This window comes from Daphnia pulex, chromosome 12, assembly GCF_021134715.1.
Source record: "Daphnia pulex isolate KAP4 chromosome 12, ASM2113471v1".
NCBI classification, from domain to species: domain Eukaryota; kingdom Metazoa; phylum Arthropoda; class Branchiopoda; order Diplostraca; family Daphniidae; genus Daphnia; species Daphnia pulex.
The window spans coordinates 5,171,982-5,182,405 of record NC_060028.1 but is presented as its reverse complement, the minus strand read 5'-3'; positions in this window follow the sequence as shown (position 1 = coordinate 5,182,405).

Here is a 10,424-nt window from a genome sequence, read left to right as displayed (position 1 = left end):
AGCGCTGAACTCGAGTTCAGATGGTCCGGGTTCAAACATCGATGGGTTCAATGCTCGGCTGGCTCTGATGCAAGCGGCCAAGTGTTGGTCTCATACCAAAGAATACATTTTCATATGTAACTTAGTTCAGTTGGTTAAGCGCTGAACTCGAATTCAGATGATCCGGGTTCAGAACTCGGTGGGTTCAATCCTCGGCTGGCTCTGATGCAAGCGGCCAAGTGTTGGTCTCATACCGAAGAAAATATTTTTGATATGTACCTTAGCTCGGTTGGTAGAGCGCTGAATTCGAGTTCAGATGGTCGGGGTTCAAACCTCGTTGGGTTCAATCCTCAGCTGGCTCCGAAGCAAGCGTCCAAGTGTTGGTCTCATACCGAAGAAATATTTTTCATGTGTCACTTAGCTCAGTTGGTAGAGCGCTGAACTCGAGTTCAGATGGTCCGGGTTCAAACCTCGGTGGGTTGAATTCTCGGCTGGCTCTGAAGCAAGCGGCCAAGTGTTGGTATCATACCGAAGAAATATTTTTCATATGTCACTTAGCTCAGTTGGTTAAGCGCTGAACTCGAGTTCAGATGGTCCGGGTTCATACCTCGGTGAGTTGAATCCTCGGTTGGCTCTTAAGAAAGCGGCCAAAAGTTGGTATCATACCAAAGAATATCATTATTATATGTGACTTAGCTTAGTTGGTAGAGCACTAAACTCGAGTTCAGATGGTCCGGGTTAAACCCCGATGGGTTGAATCCTCGGATGGCTCTGAAGCTAGTGGCCAAGTGTTGGTCTCATACCAAAGAATACATTTTCATATGTCACTTAGCTCAGTTGGTTAAGCGCTGAACTCGAGTTCAGATGGTCCGGGTTCATACCTCGGTGAGTTGAATCCTCGGTTGGCTCTTAAGAAAGCGGCCAAAAGTTGGTATCATACCAAAGAATATCATTATTATATGTGACTTAGCTTAGTTGGTAGAGCACTAAACTCGAGTTCAGATGGTCCGGGTTAAACCCCGATGGGTTGAATCCTCGGCTGGCTCTGAAGCTAGTGGCCAAGTGTTGGTCTCATACCAAAGAATACATTTTCATATGTCACTTAGCTCAGTTGGTTAAGCGCTGAACTCGAGTTCAGATGGTCCGGGTTCATACCTCGGTGAGTTTCATCCTCGGTTGGCTCTTAAGAAAGCGGCCAAAAGTTGGTATCATACCAAAGAATATCATTATTATATGTGACTTAGCTTAGTTGGTAGAGCACTAAACTCGAGTTCAGATGGTCCGGGTTAAACCCCGGTGGGTTGAATCCTCGGCTGGCTCTGAAGCTAGTGGCCAAGTGTTGGTCTCATACTGAACTCGAGTTCAGATGGTCCGGGTTCATACCTCGGTGGGTTCAATCCTCAGCTGGCTCCGAAGCAAGCGTCCAAGTGTTGGTCTCATACCGAAGAAATATTTTTCATATTTCACTTAGCTCAGTTGGTAGAGCGCTGAACTCGAGTTCAGGTGGTTTTCTAGAGCTCTCCAAAATTCTAAATCAATCTCTCCCAATTAACTCTAAATCATTTTGATTCATAAAATCATCTTTAATTCATTAAATTTCCTTTTTTCAAATTGAGTTAAAAAGAAAAAGAAAAAAAAAGAAAAAGAAAAAAAACAAGAAAAAGAAAAAAAAAATCACTTTTTTGCACTCACTCACTCACAACCACACTCATATTAGCCCTTAATATTTTGCACAAAAAAACAACAACAAAACAAAACAAAAAAAAATCTGCACATTCACAGTTTTTGTCGTCTAATATATTTAAAATGGAATGCAAAAGAGAAAGAACACTGTTTTTCAGTTTCAAGGACTTTGAATTCACTCCTCTTGAAATCGAAATACATAGATGGTTTATGAAGCTAGGAATTATTGAAGACCAACTTACTGTTATTGATTTTCACTTTCACACAAAAAGTGTTGTTGCAAAATTTAAAGAACAGCAACATTTCGAAAATTTCTTCAAAAGACATTCCCATGGAATACCTTTTGAGAAATATGGAAAAATACATGTCATACCAGTATCAATTGCTGGAAGTCCTTGGAAGAAAGTGCAATTAAAATATGTGGCAGACGAAACTGATCTTAACGAAATTAAATCAACTCTAGAAAAATATGGAAAAATAAAAAGTGTTCAATTTGAAGTTCCAATATTTGAGTTACTCAAAACAAAGAGAGAAAAACTTTGCGTAGAAATGATGATCGAAAAAAACATCCCATCATTTATTATGGTTATGGGTAACATATACTCTGTCTCATATTCAGGACAAACAAAAACTTGTTCCCGTTGTGATCTAGAGGGACATGAAGCCAGAAACTGTGAGGCAGGAAGGAAATCATACAGTCAGGCAGTAGGAATGAACTCTGCAGCAAATTCGGCACTTGAGCAATTGAAAAATTTGATTGAGGAACACGAAGGAAAAGTTTCAATGGTGGAAACTGATGGCGAAGAAACAGACCCAGAAGGGAAATGGACAACTAAAGAAAGGAAAAGAAGAAAGAGTCAGAAGAACAGGGAAGAAATCCCAAGAAAAGATAAGGAATCAGAAGATCAAGAAAAATCAAACCAAATTTACAAAGCATGGAAAAAATACAAAACACTTCATAGTTTAAAACCAAACTTAAATGCTGAAAGAAAAAGGGCTTCAGGGAAAAAAATATAGGCGATCAAGATGATGCCACTGAAAAATGCAGCGGGGAAAATGGATTGTTAGAGAAAGGGAGCAATCCCATACTTGATTTTGGAACCCCTTCCGAAGAAGCCATAAACAATGAATGGCCAAATTCCCAAACGATTCCAGGTACTCAGGATCTGGATAAATGTGATGAAATGGAAATTGAATCCATTTTAAACGAAGAATGGCCTGATAAGAAAAGGCCTTCTAAAACTTCAGTCAAACAAAAAATTGTCACAGTGGAAGATGATGGGGAAAACTCAACTGAGGAGGAGGAAAATGAAGAAAACGAAAAAAAGAAAAGAAGGGAAATGTCAGAGTATCATAGAAATAATAAAGAAAAATCAGTCGAGGAGGACAACACCCCTCCTAAAATATAAACCGCATATTACTTATACAACCTTACATCTTACTTACAAACTTATACAAACAAAACCAGTAATTATAAAATATCAACATCACACCCAAAAACATGGTAAAAATTATCACATTAAATATCAATGGAATAAAAACAAACACAAAAAAAGAATTTTTAAACACATTTATAAGTCAAAATAAACCAGATATTTTAGCCTTACAAGAAACAAACATCAATGAATTTAGAACGTTACACGTAGATTACAATATAATTATTAATAATAATATTGAAAACTACAGATCTGGAACAATTATTATATACAAGAAAAACCTAGAAATGATTTCCACCGAAAAAGCTGAAGATGGAAGAATCATCAGAGCAAAATTTAAAGATTTTATCATCGTAAACATTTATGCACCAACACAAAATGAAAAGGCAGAAAACAGGCACTTATTCTTTCTTCACGCTTTACCCAAATTCCTGAAAGCAAGCGACCAAAATTTAATTTTATTAGGAGATTTTAACAGCATTATAGATTCAAGAGACAGAGGAGGACTTCGAAAAAAAATAAATTACCAACTAAAAAGTTTGATTGAAAAACTAAAATTAATTGATGCATTCAGAACCAAAAATGAAGATATAATCTCCTTCACCTACATAAGCCCAAATGGAAAATCTAGAATAGATCGAATATACATTCCTGAAGTAAATAAAAATCAAATTCAAAAATGTATGCATCTAAATTTTCCTTACAGTGATCACAATGCAGTTTTACTGGAATTGAAAGACAGCAACCTTCAATCACTCAATAGAAAGAATATTTGGAAATTAAACACCAGTATATTAGAAGACCCAGAATTTCAGGAGGAGATAAAATTGTTCATTTTAAAAGCAAAACAACTTTTACCACAATACAACAATATAGTAGAATGGTGGGAAAAAGAAATAAAGGAAAATTTTAAAATTTTAAGTCAAGGATACTGCAAGAAAAAAAATAACGATAAAACACAGTTAACAAATTCTTAAGCAAGTGTTTAGAACAAGTAAAAAAAGAAATTGATGAGGGTAAAAAAGAAATGGATGAATACTATTATTTTAAAAATAAATTAAAAGCTATTCATAAAAAAGAAGAAGAAGGAAAACAAATAAGAGAAAAATTGAACTACCCAGTGAATAATGAAATTTGTACAATAGCAAATCTAATTAAAGAAAAATCAAATGGAGAAAACCGAAAAATTGAAAAATTAGAAGAAAATGGAAAACTTAACCCAGATGTACATAAAGTTATTCATTCATTTTACAACAATTTATACTCTCTTAACAACCATGACCCATTAAAAAGAAATGAAATTTTAGAATACATTGGCAAAATGATAAACACAGAAATGAATGATAAACTTACAAAAAATCTTACCGAAGAAGAAGTATGGGATGCTATCAAATCACTTCAAGAAGGTAAATCCCCAGGAATAGATGGCCTACCAATAGAATTTTATAAAAAGGCTTGGCCATTTTTAAAACAAGAAATTACAAGCATGTACAGACATATTTTAAAATTTCAAAACCTTCAGGAAACCTCACAATCATCAGGAATTATAACACTGTTACACAAAGGAGGATCCGAGGAAAAGTTGGGAAATTGGAGACCAATAAGCCTCTTATGTTCTGACTATAAAATTTTAGCAAAAGTTTTAACCATAAGACTCAAAAACATATTACCTAACATTATTAGTGAAGAACAGACGGGAGGAATCCAAAATAGAGACATTACCCAAAATCTTATAACATATAGAAACATTATAGAATATTTTTCATCACAGAATCACTACAAGAAATATGAAGAGATCTCAGAATTTAAGGGGTATAAAAACAGAGGGGTAGCAATTGTGAGTCTAGATTTCAAAAAAGCATATGACATGGTCGATAGAACATTTTTATTTGAAGTCCTCAGGAAACTAGGCTTTGAAGAAACTTTTATCAATTATATTAAGACATTGTATGAAAATGCAAACAGCAAAGTTTTTATCAACAACGAATTCGGAGAAAACATTTATTTAAAAAGGAGAGTTAGACAAGGATGCCCTTTGTCTATGTATTTATACATACTTTTTATAGACCCCTTTTTAAAATTCATAAAAAAGAAGATCAATTCAACTTAAATATCACAATCTAATCATCAAATCAGTGCTTTTGTGGATGACATAGCTATTTTTATTCAAAACCTTACAGACATCGGACAACTTGAAAATTGTATAGAAATATTTGAGAAAGCAACAAACTCGAAAGTTAATAGAACAAAATCATATCTTTTAAAATTGGGAGCATGGAAAACTGAAACCCAGTGGCCAGTTACATGGATAACATCTCAAGAATCCATAAAAATGCTTGGAATACACTGGTATGAAGATATTTTAACAACAATCGACAAAAACTGCACGAAAATTATTGAAAAAATGGAAAAAAGCATTATAAATACTTTCAACCGCCTCCTCACCATCCAACAAAAAGTCATTTTCTTCAATAGTTTTATTGTAACAAAATTTTCACACATAACAAAGATTTTGCCAATTCCCAAAACACACACAGACAAAATACAGCAATTAGGACATCGTTTTATTTGGAAACACAGACTGGAAAGTTTAGCAAAAAATGAACTGTACCTCCCAATACATGAAGGAGGATTGAATTTTACAAATGCTAAAACCAAATATCAATCACTGTTTTTAAAAACTATTCTAAATAATCTAACCGAGAAAAATCCCAGTGAAAATGGAAAAATGATGTATTATTGGCTAGGCCTGAGACTAAGAAAGATATTCCCAGTAAGGAAAAGCCCAAATTGTGAAAATACACCTAAAATTCTAGCGAATGTAGTAGAAAGAATTAAAAAAATTAAATGAGAAAAGAAACATAACCCAGATTATAACATCCAAAGAAATTTAGACTTTACTCATTGCAGAAGAGCAAAAAATACCTAAAATCGTTTTAAAATATCCAAACACAAATTTCAAACCTGGATTTATAGCAACAACAAAACCATTTTTATCTCCTTACCTAAAAGAACATTTGTTATTACAAATACATAACGCTCTTACAACAAAGGACAGGCTAATTAAATGCAAGCAAGACATCAGCCCAAAATGTGACCAATGTAATGAAATTGAAAACGTAAATCACTTATTTGAATGCAGAATAACAAAACCAGCAGTAAATTTTATTAAGAAGAGAATCTCAAACTATTACCAACAAAATTTTAATCCAACGACCCAACAAATTTATTTACTTGACTTTCCTTCGAACCCTAAAACCAGTCAGAATCAGGCAATATTCTTAGCAGCAAATATAAGTCTAATTGTCTGGAAAAAAAGAAAGAAAGCCAATTTTATGATGCACTTTATGAATTCACTCAAAAGATCAGAAAGAAATATACAACAGCACCCAAATTTTAAAACATGGTTTTTAAATTTATAACGTAAACAAACATAAGCAGGGGAGTTCAGTCCCCAGGGAGTTCAGTCCCCAGGGAGTTCAGTCCGGGTAAAGTTCAGTCAGGAAAAGTTCAAAGATGAAAAGAATTAGGAAGATGAAATGAATTAGGAAGATGAAATGAATTAGGAAGATGAAATGAATTAGGAAGATGGAATGAATTAGGAAGATGGAATGAATTAGGAAGATGAAATGAATTAGAAAGATGAAATGAATTAGGAAGATGAAATGAAAAAGGAAGATAAAAATAAAAAAAAAAAAAAAAAAGTTAAGATGGTCCGGGTTCAAACCTCGGTGAGTTCAATCCTCGACTGGCTCTGAAGCAAGCGGACAAGTGTTGGTCTCATACCGAAGAATATATTCGTCATATGTCACTTAGCTCAGAGCGCTGAACTCGAGTTCAGATGGTCCGGGTTCAAACTTCGGTAGGTTCAATGCTCGGCTGGCTCTGAAGCAAGCGGCCAAGTGTTGGTTTCATACCGAAGAATACATTTTGCATATGTCACTTAGCTCAGTTGGTAGAGCGCTGAATTCGAGTTCAGATGGCCCGGGTTCAAACCTCGGTGGGATCAATCCTCGGCTGGTTCTGAAGCAAGCGGCCAAGTGTTGGTCTCATGCGAAGGAAAATATTTTTCTTAGCTCAGGGAGCTGCGGTAAAAACTACTTTAATGAGAAATACCATCCTTAAATCATAAAAGTGATGTAAGAGGATGTGATATACAATAAGTCTATTTATAGTAAAAGCTGACGCTATACTTTATTTTCGATTCAAAAATCGACCGGAAACATTGTTTCACCATTTTCGATCATTAATTGGGTTAAATTCACAACGGCATGGAAGAAACGAGGATGGAGGTACAAAGCATGTCTAAATCTCTCTTTCATGCAACAGAAAAGTTTGATACGACTATTTACTGTCTCGTGTCTCGCCAAGATTTTTTTTTTGCCGATCTCCGTTGGTAAACTCAAAAAAATGTTGGTCACGGTATCCACCGTCGGCTAAGGCCTTCTCCCCCGGCTGAAGACGGTCAATAAAGGCATTTCTTGCGAGTCGCAGATCAGTCCATTCGCCACATGGAAGTCCCCCGTTGGCCCAAACTATTTCTCCAGTGCGGGTGCACAGAGCTATTTCATAGCGTAAACCCGGTCCATTAAACTTATGCGACCACCATTTTGCATTAAAAGGTGTTGGCTCAAAAATGCTAAAGTCCGTTCCATCGAGAGAAACAAAAGTTGACGTGCCTCTTGGGGCGTTTTGAAAACGCTTATTCCAGTTAATCTATTACATAATTAAAAGTAAAAGAAATAGTAGATCAAAATTTATAATAAAATAAATAAACGGAGGGAATTTCAGTAATTTAGTTACCACTGGCAAGTTGGATAGAAGGTAAATGAAAGTGTGAGACCATTTTCGGAAGGTTTTTTCTGTTACACCAACAAGGGCTGCGTTAAAGCTTTCAATATTATAACGCTTTGGTAGCAGCAGTGCCCATAAAAGGTGCTCTGGCTTTGACTTGTGTGGCCGATGAACTAGTAACATGTCCCAAACAACGACGCACACTATTGGGGATGTCCCAAAAAAGGCTCGAAATTTTCTATATCCTACACTGATACTTCCGTCTCTTTTATGTTTAGTAATCTTGTGACCAAGATTCCAAAATGTAGCAACTGAAGCCATCGAGAAAAGAAAATAACACGTGAAAAGTGAAAACAATCGACTGCAGAAGACAATTTGCGAAATATTGTTGTTGCCAGATTTTATATTTTTATGCCAATAACAATATTATTGGCTTTAGCCTCAAATTTTCAATAATTTGTACAGTATTTTATTTTCAAAATACTAGTTTGTTTATTTAGCTGAAATCCATGCCCTGAAATAAACTAATCATATGTTTAAAAAATTCACTTTTTAAAGCACAATATTGGCCTTATTATTCAGGCCAATATTCGGCTTGGTTTTAGATCCATACAATTAGTAATGGCAAGATCTTTCTCAAATAGCAAAATTATGGCCAGATCTTTGGACAAGGTATTCTTTAGAACAACTTATACTTAGTTATGGGGCAAAATAGAAAAAAAAACAAGCAAAAAAAAAGATCTGGGTAAAAAAAAGTCCTTAATATTGGCCTTTATTGGCGAATATTAAGGTTTCGTTGGGTAAAAAAAAGTCCTTAATATTGGCCTTTATTGGCGAATATTAAGGTTTCGTTTTTACCCAGATTTTTTTTTTGCTTGTTTTTTTTTTCTATTTTGCCCCATAACTAAGTATAAGTTGTTCTAAAGAATACCTTGTCCAAAGATCTGGCCATAATTTTGCTATTTGAGAAAGATCTTGCCATTACTAATTGTCTGGATCTAAAACCAAGCCGAATATTGGCCTGAATAATAAGGCCAATATTGTGCTTTAAAAAGTGAATTTTTTAAACATATGATTAGTTTATTTCAGGGCATGGATTTCAGCTAAATAAACAAATTAGTATTTTGAAAATAAAATACTGTATAAATTATTGAAAATTTAAGGCTAAAGCCAATAATATTGTTATTGGCATAAAAATATGAAATCTGGCAACAACAATATTTCGCAAGTTGTCTTCTGCAGTCGATTGTTTTCCAGTTTGGTTTAAAACTTATTGTTTCCGATTTGTAAAGTGGAGTTTTTCTTGCTTCAAAATGAGTAAGCCACGATGGACTCGAATACCACCTTGTGCCGCCCACAAGAAACTCGAAAAGATGTTTGAAGACGGTAAAATAGCAAATGATGCAAATGCTAGCAGTGTTTGGCACCTTGATAGCGAATTCCAGAAGTTCAAATTAGATGTCTTTAGAACAGCTTTCAACGAGATTCGTAATAAACATGGATGTGAACGTAAGCAGCTTTTATTCCTTTTTCGATTTTGATGTTCATATATTTAAAGTCTTATAATTTGTCAATCACAAGCAGTAAGGAAAGAAGATGGAAGCAGTAGCTCTGCTGACCATGGCTCTGACACCTGCAGCAGCATTGTTCCTAGTAAACGATACAAGCTTGAATTCGAATCCGATGCTATTGCAGACGAAGAAAGCTTAGATAGTCACTTGGAATTTCAAAATCACCCGATTTTGATGGAAGTCTACCTAGATCACGTCACGCAAAACAAAAAGCTGATAATTGTTGCCTCTTTGCCTGGTGGTGCAACAGAGGGTGACTTTAACCTTCTGGGAGCTGGACCGGGTAGTAACATTGCCCGCATCACTTATAAATGGCCAGAAGCATGCTACAACATAGACAGATTGTTTAGAAAAAAGTATTGCTTCTGGAGCACTGCCAGATTGCCACCCAAAAATTGTGGCTCTGAAAAGAGGTCTACAGAGGAATCGTGCATCAATGAGTAAAGCCCCTGTCGGTGTTATCAGCTTAAATTTGCCGATATCTGTCCTAACTTCTGAAAGTTCAATCGATGTTAAGGGAGGATTGGATAAAGAAAATGGAACGTACCTCTTGATAGTTGAGCTAACTGCCTCCGAAACTGCATATGCAGTGGAGAAAAAACCAATCAAAATTGAAGAAATCTAAGTCATTTTCTTCTTGATGTTTTCTGGGTTTGTGTAATATTGACAATTTGACAATACAAGTGTTGTTCTGTTCAATATTCCTTTTCTATTACGTAAAAATCTTTTTACCGCAGCTCCCAGTTGGGTAGAGCGCTGAACTCGAGTTCAGATGGTCCGATTTCAAACCTCGGTGGGTTCGATCCTCGGCTGGTTCTGAAGCAAGCGGCCAAGTGTTGGTCTCATACCGAAGAAAGTATTTATCATATGGCACTTAGCTCAGTTGGTAGAGCGCTGAACTCGAGATCAGATGGTCCGGGTTCAGAACTCGGTGGGTTCAACCCTCGGCTGGCTCTGAAGC